This window comes from Pezoporus occidentalis, unplaced genomic scaffold, assembly GCF_034315485.1.
Source record: "Pezoporus occidentalis ecotype Australia unplaced genomic scaffold, CSIRO_AGI_Poc_V1 ctg171, whole genome shotgun sequence".
In the NCBI taxonomy this organism is placed as follows: Eukaryota; Metazoa; Chordata; class Aves; order Psittaciformes; family Psittacidae; genus Pezoporus; species Pezoporus occidentalis.
In genome coordinates this window covers 1,088,477-1,110,027 of record NW_026913543.1, presented here as the reverse complement: position 1 = coordinate 1,110,027, position 21,551 = coordinate 1,088,477, and the positions used below count along the sequence as shown (strand labels likewise).

Sequence of the window (21,551 nt, the reverse complement as noted above, 5' to 3'; positions counted from 1 at the left end):
ACAGGGCTAATCCTTCAGTCTAGATGGAGCTGAGAAAAAAAAAAAAAAAAAAAAGAAAAATGGAAAAAAAAAAGGTAAAGGATCTCTAAAACAGAAGCTTATTGAATGCTTTTATTTTTTTATATATGGAATTATCCAGGTGTCCACATGCCTGTTACAGTGTGATCCATAGACACTTACTATCCTGAGAAATGCAGCATCCTTAGGTAACAGCAACAGATACATCAGTACACAACCATAAGAGTAATTATAATCACTACACAGATGCTTCATCAGATACTTTCTGGACACACATATGTATGTATACTGCCCTCCTGTTAGAGTCACTGGATGTGTTCCTCAGGCTGGTGTTATGGTTTCTTCTGCCTTTTAGAGGGTTTTGAAAGATTTCTGTAATGGTTTCAGAAAGCACCAAAGTGACATTGAAGCTTAAGTTTCACTGCCTTTTACTGATGTTTTTGGGAACTTTCTAGCTGTTAGTGAATGTAACTTATGCTCACTTTACAGTGTATTTGCACTGCCAAAGGTGTGTAAGATAGTCATATCTCAAATGAGACTCATCCCCTAAATTCTGTCAACTTCTACTTAGACTTAATGGTGCCTGTAAAACTGCTGACCATTTCAAGTCCCCTTTTGAAATCCTGTGTTAGGAACCCATATATGATGATCGTTGTTGCGTGTAAGAGCTTCTGTAAGCTTCTACAGATGAGTCTTGTAAAAACTGGCTTGGACTTGTCTCACCTCTGAGTCTCTGCATTTGAGTTCTTAAAAAAGAAGATACTCATGCCTATGTAATTTTAATAGGGTAAATATCTCTCTGTATTTTGATTTCTTAAATTCTTTTTAACTGGACTGCAGAGAAATAAACCTGATTGTTTATCAAATCAGGTCGTGGAAAATGCTTTCCCCTATTTTAAGTTACTTTGGCTTCCTGCTTCTTTAAATCTTCTCCAACTTTGTTTTCCTTTGTTCTTTATCCAATACCACAAAAATGTAATAACAGCAAAAGTAGACAATACAGATTAGACAACCTGGATAATATTTAAGCATGTGCTCCAGTATTTTCTGAGTGGGCTTCAGTACGATGCTGTAGTGTCTGTGGCATTTCCAGTTTGTTGGATGGAAGCTCTTTCCTGAAGGACAATATTGTGAGGACAACAGAGATCTTACAGCAAAACAGAAGTTTTCACTGTGTGACTTTCTAATTTCTTTTTGTATTTAAGAAAGTGTCTTCTTAAATTGTTTAAAGTATATAGCAAAAAGCCCTAATAGTTAAATAGTTACTGTGTTTCTAGAAAAAGGTCATGTGTTTCTTCAAAGAAAAATCAGACATATCGCAATTTAGCAAAGAAACAGTACTTGACACTATTGCAACAGAACAATTTTTATACTGTTTTCAGTGGGAAAATAGTGATTCAGTAAAATCCAAACATTCAACAAGTATGTGGCCACTTGATTCTATTTATAGGGGACAAAGAACAAAATATGTTTCTAAAAAAAACCCTCTAATTTGATGTGGGTTTTGCTAGACAAGACGCAAAGCAAGAGGGTGAACCTTTCTGTATTTTCCACATTGACCAGAAAGTGACAAATCTGTCTCTGTTCAGCTCTTTTTGATATCTCTCTTGATCGACTTTTCAAACCTTATCTGTACAAGAATCTGTATTTTTAACCATTGTGTAAGTCTAGTTCTAATTACTGCATTTTGCACGAACTCATATTTGTGTTCCCATAGCGATTTCTGCTGTCAGGATTTGGACATCAAAACTCTAAAAACAAAACTTGAGACTGGGATACATTAGCCTGGGATAAACTGAGATGAACTGCTACTTGTTTTAGGATTACACGGAAGGCTTGGCTCGAACTACATATCAGGTTCAAAGACAGTTTGAAGAAAAACCCTTCATCAGCAGAACAGTATAAGCTGCTATAATTTTTAATTTTTATTGAGCCCTTTTAGCACCAAAGATGACCATAAGGGAAAACCAGACAAAAATATTGCCCATTGTAATAAATAATTTGACTCAAGTTTCAAGCCCGTTATTAAATGAAATTTGAGGTAATCTAAGCAGAGCTTCGGGGCACCTGTGACTTTTAAATGAAACTATCCTGTTTCTAGGGAAATACATACCTTTAAAAATTAAGCTTGAGGCTAAAAGCCTCAAACAATAAATCTCCCTCCAGCTCTCTTCTCTGGGGACATATATACTATGCAGCCTTCAAGCAGGGCACTTAGCCTATCTTTGGGTGTTTTTTTCTCTGGTGTTAAAGTTCTTTTATAAGGAACATCTGGGTATGTCTAGACCTTTATGAGTTTTCAGAATCCAAAATATCTCCTTTTGATATAAACCTGACTGTTGGCTCTTTGGATGATTTCTAAACAGCCACTGTAGCTATTAGCAACTCAAAATGTCAGACTATTTGTCAGTTATGAAAATAACTGTTTAGCCCCAAACAAAAAAAAATCCATAGGCTTGCCCACAAGTCTATATTTTTAGCAGAGATGCATGTCCAATGTAGGGCACTAGATATCTGTTCTTTACTTTGGAGGCATTCAGGCACTCAGCATAAAGGAGTCACAGAGCATCCTCTCTGAAACAAATGGGTTTGTCTTCTGAGAAATGTTTAAGTACTCGTAATGGTGCTAAACTATTGAACCATGTAGTAGCTGCTGATTAATTTAGTACTGTCCATTCTGAGCACTTAATACAGGAATCTTGAGTAAAAATAATGTTGTGTAATTAATGCATAAGTACAAGGGAATGCAAATCAGGTCTCATAGGTATATGTATGATAATACCTGATGTAAAGTTTTATTGTGAGGATAATCTCATCATCCTCTTTGTTGTATTGTGTTACATAGCAGGTAAGTGGAATTGCTGCTGAATCATAAATGTTGCAACAGCTGGCTATGCCCATCATGTGCTCTGCAGCAGCATCTCCAGGCAAATGAGTAATACGTCGGCTTCAGCTCCCTGTCTGTCTGTATGCTTATACTGTTGACACTGGTAGAGGCCTATCTAACTGCCCTAAGTTTACTTTTCAATTTATTATGATTTTGGTATTTTAGTCAATATACTGATTGCTTCTATGCCGATCCTGCCTAAACTTTGTAATAAAATGTAAACAACAGAAAGGTATATAGAAAGCCAAAATAACTCATTATTGCCAGTTATATGCTCATCAAAATCCTAAGGGGGCTGTGACCTTATTGTAACTTTTCCCTAGAGCCATACAATAATTTTAGCCGTGAAAGGAAATTTATGGCATGTAAGATTAGCCCACACTAATGCAAGGTCAAAAATAATAGAATCAATAAGCAAACTCAATACTGTTAACATTTTGAGAAAATTACTACTAGAAAACAATGTCAACAACAGATTGAAATGGGTCTCCAAAGTTGTCCTATTGATTTCCTTTCACATTCATGACAATCTAACTCTTTTTCCTTTGCAATATGATACCCATTTTTCTTTCCTTTTTGTTTTGTTCTCTGCATTTTACAGCCCATTTTTATTATTTTAGCTATGAACATTTGTTAGTTTATTATTTAAAAACATGGCAAAATTAGTATCTTTGAGTTTATATTCTGAAATAGACAAAAGCCTCTGATACCATTCAAAAGTGGTTACAAAGCCTAAGGCTATTTTCAAGTTTTAATTCTGTTAGCAATGCACCAGCACAAAATGTGGGGAGGAGGAGGGAGGAAATTGAAAGCAAGTTTGACATTTGTTTAGAGCTGTCAAAATTAAATATACTAAGAATGGGAGAGAAGTCAAATGCTTCAACGTATATTTAAGTATTGCATTTCATATCAGTAGTAGTTTGCGTTAGCAGCACTATCAGAAATTGATGGTGTTGCATCTTTAAAGTGAACAAATTAGCTTTAAAATAGAGACTGCTGTTTAGCTTCCTTAACAGGGATGTGGCAATCAGGTGCCTCAGGTCTGTGTTTCCAAATAGGAACATGCTGTGACCCTGGGCAAGTTGTGTGATTTTCCTGTGCCGTAGCTGAGCCATGTGTAACATATATACTTATGGGTATGCTCAATAGTATTTCCAGGTTTGTGTACTGTTTGGAAACCAACTATTTAATACTGAAGCACTCTCAGGGATTAATGTTCCAAATATAATGAAAAGCAGGGTAAGAGCAAGGAGGAGAGGGAGGGATATACTTCCTTTGCATCAAGGAAAGGGCTGATCCCTCTTCTGCCTCATCACACCAAAGCAGGAGGTCTGGGGCTGTAGCTGGAGAGTAGAGAAAATTACCTCCAACCCACATGTGTGTTGACTAGCAAGGTATAAGGCAGCAAACCAAAATGGCACTATTATCTAGACTCTCATGTACACCCTCTTCAAGGAATCAGGAAACCACTTTAAATCCCTCATTCCTTTGCACACACAAGTGTAAGCGCTTTCCACAGCTGAAGCATATGTTTGTAAAGCGAAACTATGTATTGTGTTATTGGATGAGCTCATGGTCAGAGGAAATGTCTGTATGTAAACCGCTCTTCCTGTGTTATTTTGAAGTCTGGATTTTCAGGCTCTGGGTACAAAAGAGAGACATCTGCAAGTTCCAGAGCTGGTGTTCTCATCCTTTGAAGTCCTAACATCAAAATTATGAGGATCTGAGATTTTAATTTAGATATAGCTCAAAAAGAATGTTTTATTTATAGTGTTTCTAGTTCATCTACTGTTACAGTAGTTACTGCTACTAAACCAGCAGTTTTAACGACACTCTAGAAATCTAGTTTTAGTTTTCTGTCCTCTAAAAACACTGTATGAGTCTTCATCTGTATACACTTGAACAGTATTTTGCCATTGTAAGCCAACATGTGCAGCTTGAGAGGAGTAAAACTTGAATTATAGCATTTTCATGTTTGGTTTTTTTTTTCCCATATCAACTGGGATATTTCCTGAATTATTATCTTTTAATGAAAATTATATTTAAGATAAACATCCAAATTCATTCTTCCATGACCAGAACAGAGATCAGAATAGGGATTTAATTTTAAACAAATACGGATTCTTATTCTTAAAAATCAAAACCAAAATCCTTTTCATTTCTTTCTAATAGAGGCTTCTGCTGTGATCTGTGCTTAGATTTTTAGCCTCCTGCATATTTTGTTCAATGAATGTTGTTTAGTTTTTACCGCCAGTATTTTGTGGTGGGTTTTTTTCTACTATATGATTCCTTCTTGCTGCCTTGTGCTAATCAAGACTGTGATTCAGACCAACTGGTGAATTTTAATAAGGGTAAGGGGGTAAAAGGGACAGAGCTTATTACATGACTTTAATAAACTGACCATAGAAAGATATGGTTGTACACCTTGCTCCCAACCAAGCTGTTCTCTAAGTTAGAGTGAGGAGATATGTAAATAAAGTCTAAGGACCCTGTGATCCCCCTTCAACCTGGATTTCTCAGACCACTGGCAAAAAGTCAGACCATATTTAGCACACGTCAGAGCAGCAACTGTGATGGTCTATGCCTTATACACTTTGCTGTGCTGTGTATTGTCCTGCTATTAGGGAGGCTTTTCAAGAAAGTGCAAAATCTAACTTTAGGTCCCACTTCTTTTTGTGTTCTGCAGACCGGAACAGTGCAAAAAGTACCAAGTCATAGGCCAAGTTGAATGGCATCTCATGATTGCACATCAGTATGGCCATAGGAGCTTGGTGCATTGGTCCACATGAAGACACTGCATTGCAAGCTGGCTTGTTTCAAACACTGGGCCTTTCTGCAAGAATAGCTTATGCTTTTTGTGTTTGAGAGTTAGTGGGTAAATCATCTAAATGAGACTGGGATCAAGTTTTGAAAATCAGACCTGTATCTCTGAAAAGTATAGCTTTGACCCCCCTTGGCTAGCTGGACTAGAAACAATTTGTCCCACTTTTGGGATGAATGCTCTGTTACACACTTTTGCTAAATACGATAATTTCTACTAATTCTCCTCCCTTTGGAAAGGATTTGGCTTTCTGAAGTGACTCTGTGAAATCTACTTTGCAGCTTTAGATCACTATATGTACTAATATTGCATACTTGATATAATCTCTGAACCAGTATTTCCTTTAGTAAATTTAGGTGGCTTCCTTCTGGGATTGCAGCAGATCACTCTACAAAGATTAGCTGATACTTGTTTATAAGCAAGCTGAAGCTGTCTTCAAGTGTTCCTGTCTCCTCAACTGACTATGGAGAAACTCTAGCTCATAAGCTCTGTGGGGTTTAGTTTTGTACATGTTGTCATGCCTAAATTAGTTAGCTTAAATGAGTGAATCCAAGGTTGTGCCATGTTGTATGCAATGAACTTTGTGCTTCTCCCATGTTCAACAGCTTTGCTTATTTCTCTGGTATCTCACAGTTCTTTTTTCCCCTCAAACATAATCCTTTCTGGTTTTCATTTGTAATATCTATACTAATTATTGTCAGGGGCAGATGTATTGTGCAGTCCTGACGTGTCCATTGCTATAGCAACATCTGTGATGGCCACAAAAGCAAGCGTTGCGTTCCTTACAAGTAGGGCTTCACTTGTCATAAGGGCAGGCTATCAAAAGTTCATTTGAACAAGATGATTTTCTGCTAGCCTTATGCTACCGGCTGTTTGGAAAAAGGATTGGCAACAGCTCTGTAGACTGGTCTTAGCCAACAAATGATGGTGGAGTTTGTGAATCTGATCAAACTTTGACAACGACCCAGAACTTATTTGAAATGCGTTTCTTGTCATTGCTGGAGAGAAAAAAAAAAAGGAAAGAAAAACCAGCACTGAAGGGAGTTGTCACACAAAAGTGTGTGGTATGAACTCGGGGACCTAAAAAATCAATCATGGCAATTATTTTACTAAATTATTTTAAACTGTAGTGTGTCCAGAAGTCTTTCTGTTAAATGTCTGCTGTCACAGCAACAAGCTGTGCTGTTTCCATCTCTGACCTTTTTCATGTTAAAATGCATGTCAGTATGTAAAACAGAAGCACTCCACACAGAAGATGACTGGAGCAGTGCTTTGCTTTGCTGCACTGAAGGTCCTGGAGATACATATTTTGCAGGAAATGAGTATAATGGGACAATTCGCCATTTAGTTGGAGGAAAAAAAAACACCAACAACAAGCAAAGGTTGCTTTTTTCAACATTTGTTTTGTCATGTTCATTTTTGCTATGATATATTTGAGGAAACAGAATGGAAGACTTAAGTGGCACTGGCAGAGAATAGATGACTTGATGATGAAGTGTGAAACGACCATTAAAGCACTGACCGTTTATCCCTAATACTCTATTTGCAGTTGAGATCTGACTGAAATGAGTTTAGTGGTTGCAGCTGAGTACCTGGTGGACAGAAGTCCATATGTCATAGAAATCTAAATCAGGCTGCGCAGTTTAACATCAATAACTGCATTGATTCTGAAGAGGTGTGGGTCAGACTAATGGATAATAACATTAAGGATGTGAAGAGCCTCAAGGAAGATTTGGGGAAATAATGGTGATGTTTTCAAAGTAGGGCCTAGTATTTTGTTTTCAAAATCTGCTCACACGTAAACATGTAGTACCGTAGTAGGCAACCTTGGATTCTCTGGATTCGGGTTCTGTGCTTTCAGATAACAATGAGAAGATGTTTGAGTGCAGTTTCCTGAATTGCTATACAATTGCAGATATTACGAATGTCAGGTCTTGCTTCACTCTTGTAATTTCCCTTTGTACTGCAAAAACTCCAGGGTGAGAGTTACTCTAGGCTAGACTAAAAATCGCAGGGCTACCTCTACCTCATGCAAGTCAATGCAGATATACTGGTTGCAGTGAACTGATGCCAGTTTAAATCACATGCTAATTTGTACAATTTGTTTCACGTTTCATTGCTTTTGGATGAATCAGTCTGTACCCACAGTCAGATGTTTTTCACAGTCATGAAAGTTTGTAAGCAACTTTACAATGCCTGAGTCAAGATGTTGTCTGATTGGGAAATTTTTGTTGTTATTTGTGCTCTGAGAAATCTACAGACCTTCATCCTAAGCTCTGTAAAAGGTAAAGAACAATTCTTCCTGAAAGGGTTGTGACCTCTGTTACAAAAGAACCTCATCTGTTGTTCATCCCAAAAGTACTGAGAATGAATTTACAAAGTTATGGATTGCAGCAGGAGCTGGAGAAGAGAAAATCCCATTTGTGTGGAACCCAAAAGCAGTCATGTGCTGTAAGACCCCAGTCTCAGAAGGGTTGATTTTCACTCTCAAGTCATCTTTCCAAGGGCTTGTGTCTGGTGAAAAGAAGACTTTTTGAATTGGACCAGGCTGACTTGCCAGGGCTGTGGAATTATAACCTCTGAAAAGGTTAAAATTAGTAAGAACTGCTACTAATTTTGAATGTTAGAGGGGCCTTCACCACAGATAGCTGAGCACTAACATTTACCCTGGGAGAGAAATTCTGGCCAGGGTAGGCACAATACTCAAATGAAGAACCACTGGCATTGTCACAGAGACATGATCACCCAAAGAGCAGGTCTGAGTTGATGAATGCCGACAACTTAGTGCTAGGACGGCATCTACAGGCTCCTATCTGATCTGGGACTCTTGATTTCCCGACAAGATAAAAAGGGGGGAGGGGGGTTATGTGTGTGTGGGGCTGCACCAATGTGACTCGCTTAGCCTTGGCCCAAAGTATTTTAGAGGTAATATAAACCACACAGAAATGTTGTAGTAAGGAGCCATATCCTGAAGTAGGAATTAAGTAGACATCTAAAAGCATGAAATCAAAACCTGAGGGACTCTGTTGCAGAACTGTTTTCAGAACCCATATCTGATGTCCCCACGCTGTAGTAACAACAGACATGTATAGAACAAATTATATTAAATGGTACAGAAACCAGAAAAGAGTTCTCTTTGGAGATTTCATTCCATTCCTCTTCCCCCATCTTTTAAATCAGGCTGATTATAACTGCAGGAGAATTCCAGACCAGATGTGAACTCTTAGCTCTTCAAGATACAGTGTACTGTTCCTTATGTCTGACCAGCCAAAATAAGCGTAAATCTGCTTCATGGCTTGAAAAGAGAAAATTATATCCTTTGAGAGAGGTTTTAATTCAAGAAAGTGAGGGTTTGTGTTATAGTTTCTTCCTTTTCGGATTTAGATTGATGATTAATGAAAAACAATATATAGCAGTAAGTCACAGGGGAATGATATCCTTTCTGGGAAAGAATGGATGGATATATATATCTGTATCTATCTCCCTTTTCCCAGGAGTTTAGACTGGAAATTTCTAGAAAAATAAATACCATGTAATTATGTAATTTATGTAATAAATAATATGAAATTATGCAATTTCGTGTAGTTGACGGCACACACAGTAATAAATGCTTGCTACCCACTTTCAGGGTACTAATCAGAGAGCAGAAAAATTTCAGTGCTCTGTTTGTACAATATGTGATGTACAGTATCAGGTAATTTGTTTAGCCTTCTTTTGCTGTGGGTTGAACTTGAAGGAAGTAGATGCAGACCTGATACCCACTTTTCATGTAAACTTGCTGTAACACATTTTGTATTCTCTTGAGAATGGAGGGGAGGAAGCAGGGCAGGTACCTTTGTTGGAATCAGTGGGAAGAAGAAAATGTTTTGTGCCTGTCCTTTAGTCATACAGAAGCAGTCATTTAGGGTGATTAATGTATTTGGAGTAAAATGAAACAAAAGGGTCTGTGCAGACTTGTTAAGTGTTTTATGTATGCAAACAGCTTTAGCTGGTAGTGTGGCCATGCCAGCACAAATGTGTCTGAGCAGGTATGAAGGAAACTGGTTCAGATTTACAGTATTTTTTTTTCCCTTGTTTAGCTTTATATTGATTTTACATTATCTTAACTGGTGTATGAAACTGCAGCCAGAAAATATGGTTTCTGATCAGGTTGTGATTTTATTTTTTTTTTTTTAGCTAGAAATACCATTCCTGTGGGGGAAAAAGTGTGCGAGCAGTAACTAAGTAAGATCATGGGAGGATATGCTTTTAGGGTTTGGCTGGAGGAGCTGGATGTGTTACTACAAAGGGTAGATCGTAAGCCATTTCCCCTGAAACCCTGCTATCAGAGGGAGCCCCATCAGCGATGCCTAACATGCTGCACAGCAAAGTCAACTGGGTCTGCCCAAACCCTCTTCCCAAACCACTGAAGCCTGTGTGAGCAATTCTGCACTAAAACAGATAGAGAGTTCTTATATGATCCATCCTGTCAGTTCTGCTATGGGGGATGTACCTGCAGCAGCGGGGGCTGTAACACTGGTGACTGGCAAATTGAATGCTTGTTCAGGTCCTAAATAAAGAGAGGTGTGTGTGTGAGATAGTGTAGGGGGGTGTGTAATATCATAATGAATATATTGCCATGTGTGCCGTAGAAGTTAAACTTAGCAATACATAATGCAAGAGCATGCTTTCTCACTTTATTTCGGTATCTGGAAAGTTTCAGCACTGGCATCATATCAATATTTATTAATGCATTGTGAACTAGAACCTGTGATTATTACTCATGCTATCTCATACTTTACAAGCTTCAACTCTGAAGAATAAAATCACATCTGCTTTTTGCTCTTCCCATATTTTATTCAATGTTTTAACAGCTTTGCCATAAATATCTCATCCATTACAATTCAGTTGTGACTGTATCAGCTTCACATCTCCTGTTTTATTGCTGTCATTATAGTTAAACAATGCGCTGTTAATTCTGTTAACTAACAAGTTCATTGTTCTCAGTAGTCAGCAATCTCTGTTTGTTGAGTCCACAGTGCTACTGGTTGTAAATCAAACCTGGGGACCAAGTGAAATGTTTTCCTTCATTTGGAAAATGAAGACATGTTCTTTATAAAGACTGATTAATAAAAGGTTAATTGTGATCCCAGGTAATAAAGCTTGCAGGGTAATTCTGAGTTACTGGGAACAAAGTGATATCTGTTCTCTTGAACTTCTGTTACAGCCCCTAGCTAACAGCAATTTTCTTACACTAAGCTGAGTGTTAAAACTTGTAAACGAAGTGCTGGGGATGGGGGGAAGAGGAAACCACTGAAATTATGACTAATGCTAAAGAGTATTAAAGAATAATGGCAAATGGAGTGACCAACATGCTCATGAGTGGAATTGGGTAACAGCCTAGCATTGCTGGGGAGCAAGAAACGGTTGAAGGAAACGAATGTCGTTAGGTATAAAGAAGAAGCAGAGATAGTTGGCTTGTGAGACCTGTATTTGTGCTTTAGAGAAGAATGGAATAAAGAGGGCTAGAAAAGTAGGTGGAGTTGCTGACTGGAGCAGTAGAAAGTGAAGTCAGCCAACAGAAAGAGAAAGAAAACTATGAACTACAGAAAGGGGAGCTGCAAGGGAGGATAGCATGGAGGAGGAGAAACAATTATGAAGTCATGTGCTGAGCAAAGGTAAATGGACAAAAACCGTTATTTTAAAACCTGAAGGCTGCACTGTATGTTTTAAGAACTGTTTCAGCCTTGCCAGCACTCTTCAGTGCGGTAGATCTGCCTGCTACTGCAGATGGTGTGCAGGAGCACACTTAAGTCCTCCTGTTCCTCATTCCTTCCCACTATTTGTGCAAAGATGATGGGCAGCAGCTCTATGGGGTCTGCAGTGTTCTGTGCAAGGAAAGCAACAGGACAGCACACTGGTATGAGGGAGAAAATGAAGGGGGAGGGATGCTACATATGTCAGATGTGGGTTTGAGCAATGGCAGTAAAAAGCAGTTCTTCAGCCTCTAGTCCTGCTAGGCTTAGAGCTACTGAAATTGTTGAACTGCTGTAGTTTGGCAGTTTGAGATTGAATTTCTGCAGAGAACAGTACCTGCCCTTCTAAGGATGTGTGAGTCAATTGATTTCACAACATGAGTAAGCCTGTCTTCTTTTGAGAAATATGTAGTCATTAGGTCTAATTTTTTTTTATGTACAATTCCTAAAGGAAAATATACCTCACTTGCTGTTTGAAAGCTGTCTCTTGAGAAATCTTGCATGCCTGGTGATCATTTGAATTCCTTGCAGTCCTTACTTGCTGCCTGCGTGTTAGAAATCATTTTAAATGAATTGAATAAAACTCACAAATGTTCTGTGCCAGGGTATGATGAACTCACAGGAAATATGATTCAAATGTAGTTTTTCTCCTTTTCTTTTTTATTATAATAAATAGGAATGGACAAATCTGGCTTTAATGACACATTGCTGAATGAGATTTTATTGGTCTGTTAGCAGCAGCAGCAAGTAATGCCTTGTTTAAGTAAGATGGGTTATATTTGTTAAATTTCTAAGTAATTATAAATGCATAATAGGGAATAACCACAGGAAGATCAAGGACTGCCCTTGGAATTTCATACATGGATACAGATATGTAGAGTTTCACAATGAAGTCATTAGTTAGGAAATGAAAGCTTTTTTTTAAGAAACCTGATTTTTTTAATTTTTTTTTTATGTCTTTTTAATTTGAGGGTGGGAGGTGTGTCTTTGGTTTTGTTTGGTTTGTGGATACAGGCAGGAAAGCAGGGGAATTCCAGTCTCTGATTTGAAATGGACGTTTAAGAGGAGGCATAGGTGCTTAAAACGGAAAAGATGTCTCCTTAGTCACTACAGTGGGCCTAGGATGAGTAGCTCAGCCATAGAATCATAGAATAGTTAGGGTTGGAAAGAACCTTAAGATCATCCAGTTACAACCCCCCTGCCATGGGCAGGGACACCTCACACTAAACCATGTCACCCAAGGCTTCGTCCAACCTGACCTTGAACACCGCCAGGGATGGAGCATTCACAACTTCCCTGGGCAACCTATTCCAGTGCCTCACCACCCTAACAGTAATGAATTATAGATGTTAAAATAAAAGTGAGATGGGTGCTTTGATGCACTGAATTCTGGGCCTGCTTTGTCCGTGCCCACCACAGAGCACACGGGGACCTCTTAATAGATGTTGTACCGCAGCTCGAATGCTACCTTCAGACACAGCATGCTCAAGGGCACGTGAGCGCTCCTTTGGTGTGTTATTTCAGGATCTGCTGTGCCTGGTACAGCTGAGTGGCATGTTTGTGCAATGGGATGCTGGTTTCATTACTTTATTCAAATTACACTACAAGTTCTGTCAGTGTAAACCAGGCATTGTTCTTTATGTTCTTTATGTTGTGTGGTTAGCTTAAAAAACAAGAGTTTTTAGGTCTGTTGACAAAGGAAATAACCTGAGAGTGCAGTGGAAAGTGAGTGTGCAGAAGGCCACTTTTTACCTTCATATCCTCTCAACTGTTAAGTTTGTTTGTGTATGGCAAGCTTGGGACTATGTCCCTTTGTTGAGCTCTGTGTGTTTCTGCAGTGTTAATAATTGGAGAGGGAGTCCACTAATTCCCATCTCCCCATCTGAAACTTAGTGTGAGGTAATTTATTGAACACACAATGTGTCTCAGCTAAGCAGCGATCATTTTACCTGTTGGTACTACTTTTTAAATTGAATTTAAACATGGAACAAGGACTGTATGGAACTGTTTGGCATCTGAATCACAAAATCCTCTTTGTTGATGCTGAATCTGCATCAACACTGAAGTTCCCGAGAAAACTCAGAAAAAAACACATGGCCAAGGAAATTTCCACAAGCCTGGGTTCCATCTTGAGATTCAAACCAGATTGGCTTAAAGTTTGATCCACTGACTCATAAAAAAGCCCTTAAACCTCTTTGACTTGGTTTGGGGCTGTCTTGGAGCTAAAGGGTAGATCTGGGAGCTCTCGCTTTGATTTCTCACTCAGTCATGGATTTGTGTGTAACCAGAGGGTACGTCATTCAGCTGCTATACTCTGGGTTCCCATTCACAAAGCAGTGATAACAATATTGCTTCTCTTCTTTATATGAGTATTGGGAGACTTTAATTTCTTAATATTTGTCATCTGTAAAGTACTGTATTTCATAGATGAATGAAGCTAAAGAACAAAGGGGGAAGAGGAAATTCATACAGTTTTGAAGGGAAGCCTGACTTAAGTTTCACTTTCAGCAAAATACTCTGCAAGATTTGAGCAGATTTCACAAAAGCCCTTTTTCCCTTTATTACAAAATTTTGTTCCATTGAATTCTGGGTGGTCTGATATTCATCTGGAGGAATGCAGTTCTGAAAAGAAATGTGCACCGAGGTGAGAGTCATTGTGTATCACATAGCATTTAGACTGAGCTTTGCAACGTCAAAGTTGTCTGCTATATAAATATTAAGGGCTGTAACCCTGAACTTGAGAAGTATTCAGTTTTTATCTTTTATTAACTGACTGAACTAATCACGCTGTTTCACTTGATAACACAGGAATGGATTCTGCAAACATCCGCAGGTATAGGGTAGCACTTGCTCTCCTTCAGCATTTTCACAGTCAGACAGATGTTTTATTTGCCCAAAGGAGAGGGTAATGCTCCCCACGTTTGCCTAAGGAGTATACCTGCTAGCAGCTATGATAAGTTGGGAGACTTCCACTTTGCTCCACTAGTGTAGCTGAAAAGAACTGACCAAGAAACAGGTTGTTTTGGAGCTGGCTGCAGAACTTGAAAGACACTATAGTGATTATCATTTAAATCCACTTCTCTCTCCTGATTGGTGACTACATGAATAACATATTAAACTGCACAAGCCTTTGATGGCTGGTAGGAAGAAAGTGTATTAATCCTGAAGTGAAGATTTAGAAGAGAAAGGATCACTGTCGCAGAGCTAGGTAGCTAAGTCACAGCCCAGAGCAGGTATTTGCCTGCAGGTAGCCTCTAGAATGGGCAATGTATTGTGTATTTGGGAAGGTCATTAATCTACGCCAAATACCTGATCACATGTGAGGGTTGTACTTTGCATTATTTAATTTCATTCCTATTATTCCAGAAAAAAAAAAAATTAAGAAAGTGAATAATTATAAAAGTAAGGTCAACTCAATTTTCTCTACTAATGTTTTTAGTTACTGGACTCATTATTGCTAATTTCTTTCATAATCTTTGCCTTCTAACCTCATTTGTTTCATTGCTAAGTGCCAAGAAGGGAGCATCATAAAACTTCCATGAAAACAAAGCAGAAAAATCATGTCATTTTAGTGATTTCCTGAGAAAGTAATTATCTGTTGTTAACCTTTATAGTAAGAACACTTCTGATCATCTTCAATATAGGTGTTAAATTTCCATCCTTCTATTTCTGATTGCAATTTTCCAAGTTAAAAACATATAGATAGTTATTCTAATAACACATAATCTTTTTCTCATAATGATTATTAAATTATAAAGTGCTTTAAACAAGTTTTAAAGCCTAAAACTACTCCCTGTTTACTATATAATTTTAAAATGTAATAAATCTCATAGCACTGAATTTTAAATACTTTTTTGTAGTGAATGATTAAAACTACCTTGTATTTTTCCTGTAATAGAGATCTGAACCAACTTACACCGAAGTCAATGGGAGACTTTCTGATGATTTCAGAGGGTGGCAAATCAGATTGTTTTCTCTAATCCTGTAAATTAGTATGCAGGGGCAAATGCCCCCATTTTTTGGAAGGCTTATTGAATTCAGTGTTGTCCTGTGAGGGAGCCACCTGCATGCACGAAGTTGTCAGGGCAAATTCACAAGACACATTCCAGTGTGTCTTGTGTTTCCATCCAGAAAACAAAGAAACTAGAGGAAGCAACATCTGAAATCAGGTGCGGGTGGTGGAGAGGAAGAGCCAGGTTCTAGTTTGCTATATGCACTGTATCTATTAGAAGTAATCCTACTCAGTACGAGAGGAACCACAGGTTCAGACCCCTGGTGCGTGCGCTTGGCTGAGGAGCCACTGGCGTGAGGCTACCATCTGCGGCTTATGACTGAACGCCTTTTAAGTATCCCGCCTAGACGCTTGTTGTGCTATTGCGTCATCATCGCTTGCGATTGACCCAGGAGATGAGAGTCTTGTTCACAATGCGTGGGTAAAGGTCTTCCTGAAGCTTCGTTAGCGAAGTCAGGCCTTCCTCACAGGAGAAGGAAAACTCCTATCTTCAAACCCGGGCTGATGGAGCTCATCTGGCCTTGTACGGTCTTCCACCAGAGAAGGACACTCTTACAAAACCTATGGCCTGAGGACTTTGCTGTCACCGTCCTAGCTAACTAGGCTGTGTCAATTAAACCTCAGGTGTAAAGGATGGGGCCAGTTCTGCGCAAGCTGTGCTTCACCTAAAAAATCCACTGTGCAGCTGGAAGGGCTTACTGTCACTTGTCTGTATGGACAGGTGAGGGTCGGAACGGTAGGTGACAAGGCGCATGGGTAGCTGCAGATCCAACCTTGCATGCGGGTGGCCCAGCACATGGGTAGCTCGAAATCACTCGGGAAATGACAGTCCTGGTCAGACACTCCTGATTGCTTAAGCACCCTTTTTTCCAACCAGATTTGCATATCCCACTTGCCCTTGGTCATCGTGCTTGTAGCAAGCGTGGTTAAAGCCCTTCCCAAATCTTCGCTCATGAAGCCAAGCCATCAATCAATCTATTAAAATGAATACAGCTAAGTTTCACTTAGCAGGAATGTATATTATTATATAAAAGTCCTTTAACGAAACTTTAAAATAGCAAAAATAGTTTCTTTTTTGCTGTGAGTGGGATTCAAAGTTTGGGGTTTTTCCATTTCTTTAGGGTTTTGATTTTTTTTTTGAGAAATTATTATTATCTGTAGGCAGTATTTGAATGTCTGTACTAGCTACACATAAACACTCAAGTATTTAAATGAAATTTAAGGCTAAATCTTTTGAGTGGTATTGATACATATGGGCAATAAATTTGACAACAACACATTCATGTGGGCCTTCATAATTCCTTAAACATAGAGAAACCATTATATAAGAACATTACGGTGAAGAGGAAGCTCTTGTAGATATTTAAAGGAGCCTATCCACATTGAGATGCCTAAATTGAAAAGGGTGAGTGGAGCTCATGAGCAGTCTTTCATTGCTGATGGATTTACTGAAATGGAGGTGCCTAGAAGAATAGCCTCCTTATAAATTTCTTTGACTAATAGGATTCCAAACAAAAGGGACTTTCTTTATTTTTCCTTCTTACTTTAATTTTTCAGTTCTAAATGTAATTAAAAGATTTCATCGCCGCCCCCTCTCTGGTTCAGCAGAGCTGTTGCTGCTGTTTTGGTAGCAGCAGGGTATTTATTGTCTCTTCTCCAATAGCTCTATGCTGTGTGTGGAAAGGACAGATGCTGTGTTTGTGACTGTGACGTGATTAGAAGAAGTGAACAGAGAGAAAGTCAGTAATGACCTGGTTGCTTTTAATGCCATTTATATGGGGGTTTTTCTACAGAGCACAGTGGGGCTAGGAAAAGGAATCTTTTACAGATCAAAGCAAACCATACATGTAAAAAACCATGGAGAGGGGCAAGGACTGAGAATGAACTGATGCAAAGCATCAGTATCACCTCCAAACTCCACCAAAGCACTCCTCACAAGCCTTTTATTCACTGTATCACCACACTGTAGCTCTGTTGGAATGATCTTGATCCCTTCCTCACCTTTCTTTCTGCCAGTTTATTCTCTCATCTGTGTTTCACCATTCTTCAGTCGTCCATGATAGCTTCCAGAAGTCTCTTCTCCAGCCTTATTGAGAAGTCAGCAGAGGGGTGAGCACAGAAGCTGTAGATGTGAGCTGGCTTGTGCGCAGCTTTAGGGTAACACTGCTACATTCCTGGCTGCAGACGTGGCATTGGGTTGCCCACATAGTTTTCCACTGCTTAATGCAGAACTGCTGAACTTCAGTCATATGGGTTGGAATTATACAGGTCAGAAAAGGGGGAGGAGTGTACAAATGAAGGAAAAAAAAAAAAAAGAGCAGCCATCCATTTTGGCTGTTTAAATTCAAAGTGGTGTGGCACCTACGTACAGAGTTCTGTGTTCAGTCCCTTGGCTAAAACTAAGCTCTGGATCAACTTAATATCCAAAATACTTCCTGCCAGGGATTATATCTTGCTATGGAAGGGATCTAGGCTTAGTGAACTAATAGGTCTTTTCTATCTCTAACTACTGCCAGTATGATTATGGCTTTCTAATCAGAAAAATGTGTTGCTGAAAAGTACAGAGATTAAGCACCACAATTGCCTGTAACAAAGGCAAGTTTTGTTGGATGAGCAGAGATCTGATGAATGACATGATTTGAAATGTTTTCATCCTAATGGCTTCCTCTTCTGAAGTTAATTTTTTTTGTCAGTTGCCAAAACATTTATGAGCAGATTTGTGGATAATGACACTCTTAGATGGGGGTTTAAATAAGAATCTGTTCCATTTGCAACCTAAAAGACCTAGTATTAAAACAGACAAATGGGTTTGGAGTCTGATTCCTCTGTGGCTGTGTAATAGATGAGCTGGGGTCACTGGTGGTGTACAGTGAGCAAGCCACAAACTTTTAGGCTAGTTGTTTCTTCCTTGGAGGAGTTTAACGTGGGAAGCGATAAATAGTCAAAACATGATTTTGTAAGGAGTGCTTGTTGTGAAATTCATGGCTCTGCAATTTAGGGAAGTTCCCATTCCCTATGTAGACTAAAAGACAGGTAAAGAAAGAGGAGAGAGAGAGGTGTTATGTGCTGGATAAATAGCTAAATTTAGAATTGGTCTCTTTGTCCAACATTCGGATTCTTAAAAGGGACAAGAAGAAACAGCAGCCCTTTTGAAGAGGAAATTTGGCCTGTGGGTAGGTGGTTGAACAATAGATTGAATAACATAGTCTAGGTTTATATAATAAGCTAGGAAATGTTGTTAGGGAATTGTTTGATCACAGTACACTCATGCCAAATAAACCACCACAAGGAAATGCAGACTAGCCAGTGCTGCACCTGCTTAAACTACATGTATTGAAAAGCAAGCTCTCAAGTATGTTCAAACAGTCCTCAAAAAAAGTAATCAGCAGAACTCACGGTGTTTCTTAATGACTGCAGGTAGAGGTTTTATGTCCCAGTTAGCTGGTTTCAGTCTGTACCAGCCTATCAGGGTTGGTGGAGGTTATGTCATCACAAGCCCTGGGATAGTCTCTCCCTTTAGCAGTTTTCTTACTTAATTCTAGTTGGTATTATCTGCACCAACTGTATTGCCCATGCAATAAAGAGTCCCTGTAGTTTAAGTACTGAGAAATAAAATCTGATTCCGTATTCTAATTTAGAGATATTAAACTGATAATCTTGGATAGGGCTAATTTTAAAACCCTTTTTGCACCAGTGAAGACACATCTATAACACACCTGAAACAGCAGTATTTGCACAATTTTATTTACATACACAAAACATTTCTTTTTCCTTGTAAATGCTTATGGTGTTATTTGCAAATACATTTCTGTTTGTTTCTTCCAAGTTTTACCTGCGTGTATATCCTTCATCTAGAATGAGAATATAGCCCATTATCCTGATAGGAAGCAAAGTGAGAAAGTGTACGATAATTTTGCTTGAAATGTTGTTTTCTTACACGAGTAATACGGCCACTTTTCCCTCCCTGGAAAGCATGAACTTTTACCATACCATACAATGCAGGATGGCATTATCATTATTTCCCAGTGGTAATGGGAATTTTATGATAATGAATGCTGAGATGCATCTATGTCACGCTTTGCAGGATTCTTAAAAAATATCTTTTGCTCTATTGTCCTGACTTCCACCTTTTCAAAAGACATTTTGTTGTGCTTTACCCAGTCTTCCTTTTGTCCATCTCCAGAGCCTAGATCATATGGAACTTCAGTAATTTCAGTTATTAGAAGGGCTGAATAGCATTTTCTTTCAATTAATGTATGAAATGAAAAAAGGTAGAAAACTTGGAAGGCAAATTACTGCAAGTTCAGCTTCTTTGCAGACACTGGTGGCAGCTGATTGACATTGCAGATACTTTCAAAATATTCCTCTAAAATACTGATTTAGTTGAAATTAGTTATAATTTTTAAAAACATTTATTTGAGGTCAGCTGGGTTGCCAAGTTCCTTCACTAGGACATCCTTAAACTATAGAATTAAATCCTATTTAAATCTTGATTAAGTAAATGGTAAAACTCCCATTCATTTTAATGAGGTTGAGATTTTAGATATATACTATTTAGGAGAAGGAAAAGACATTTCAGGTCTTACCTACGCACCCACCAAGCTAACACAGAGTGGTTTCTTACCATTTATTTTCTAGAGTTTATTTTCCAGGCTACTTTTAAACAGTGGGGGTTCCTTTACTGTCCACAATACTTTATTCCACAACCCCATAGATCTTGTGCATGCTGGACTTTAAATCAACTATCAAATACCCACTAGTATCTTCAAAGGCTTCTGAAAAAGAATGGTTTACAGGGGTGTTTTTTGCTTTGCCAGTATTATGATTTGTTATTCATCTTGTGGATTTTTAAGCAGACCCCTGTACTCAGTATTCATATTAATGGTCTTACTGTATTTAGGTGGATAAAAAACATTCAGTACAATGTATGTAATAGTTACATTTCTGTGATATACATACTTGGTAAAAGCTTTCTCATTTTCATCATTTAGACAGGTAGGATCTGGTAAATCATGTGCAGCACTCAGGATGACAGTATGGTAGGAGGTAGAAGAAAACAGCAGGCAACTGCTGCAGGAGGTTTCTTCTGAAAAACTTGACCAAATATTTAAATCCAAAAGAGGCTGAAGATGATGTTTTTTTCTCTTTTTCCATAGCAAGTACCTTGTCAGACATACCAGTAAAGGCTGAGCTTGCCTTGCTCATTTCATACTCAGGTCGAACTCCCTATTATTACAGATCTGTTATATTTTTAACCTCTTTGTCCTGAGCTCCTGGTTTTCCAAAGCTCTGGACTTGCCACAGCTTCAGCTTCTGGGTTCACTGTGCTTTGTATGTGCCTTGAAACACCTAAAGCGTGTCCACCATTCCAAACTGTGGGACTTTACACCCAACTGTGTGATGCGTGGCAAAGCAGAAATAATACCTAAGAACCAAATTCTGTTGGTATAAGGATGTAAATTAACTTGATTTCACTGACTTTAATTCAGATTCACGCCATTTTACATGAGACGAAGCTTGGCCCTCAGGTGAAATTTCTTTGAATATCTTTGTTCTGTGCAGTATATAGTATACTTATGTCTCTCTGTTCTGGCTTTAGCTGTAGTAGCTTAAATGCCAAAATCAGTTTAGAATAAGAGCTTTCCTATTCATGATCTTCACATGGAAGGGAAAAAACCCATCAGTTCATTACGTGCATAAACAGACCAAGGATTCCTGTTAGATGAGGGCAATAGTGGTATAGTGAATATCTCCGTTTCATCAGTCTCCCCTAAGCTTTTACGTAATTTTCTGCTTACACATATTTTCATGACTTTTTTTTTTTTTTAAAAAATCAACAGCTTTTTTAAGCCTTTTTCAAGTTTAGAACATAGAATCAGTCAGAATGGCACGTTTTTCCCTTTTTTTAATTTACATTCCTTGCTTGCCAGTCTTCTTCCCTAGACACATAACCACTGCCACTGTTTCACGTGCTCATGCGTACATGCATGCTGTGTTATTGTCTTGTACTGTCCCATAAACACTCATTTCCTTTATTATCTCAGGTTTTATACTGGAGCAGTAACCTTTTACATGATT

General features: G+C 38.5%; 1 long non-coding RNA gene across 4 annotated transcripts in view; it reads left to right on the top strand.

The window, feature by feature from the left end:
- LOC134161274 (uncharacterized) overlaps positions 1-21,551 on the top strand; it is a 206,723-nt gene that overhangs the window by 105,257 nt on the left and 79,915 nt on the right. Inside the window, exon 6 of one of the 4 annotated variants that reach the window (XR_009963923.1) lies at positions 140-309. The exons of the other annotated variants lie outside the window; for them this stretch is intronic. This is a non-coding gene — a long non-coding RNA (uncharacterized LOC134161274). Of the gene's footprint in view, positions 1-139; positions 310-21,551 lie in introns of those variants that run through there. 4 annotated transcript variants of the gene reach the window in all.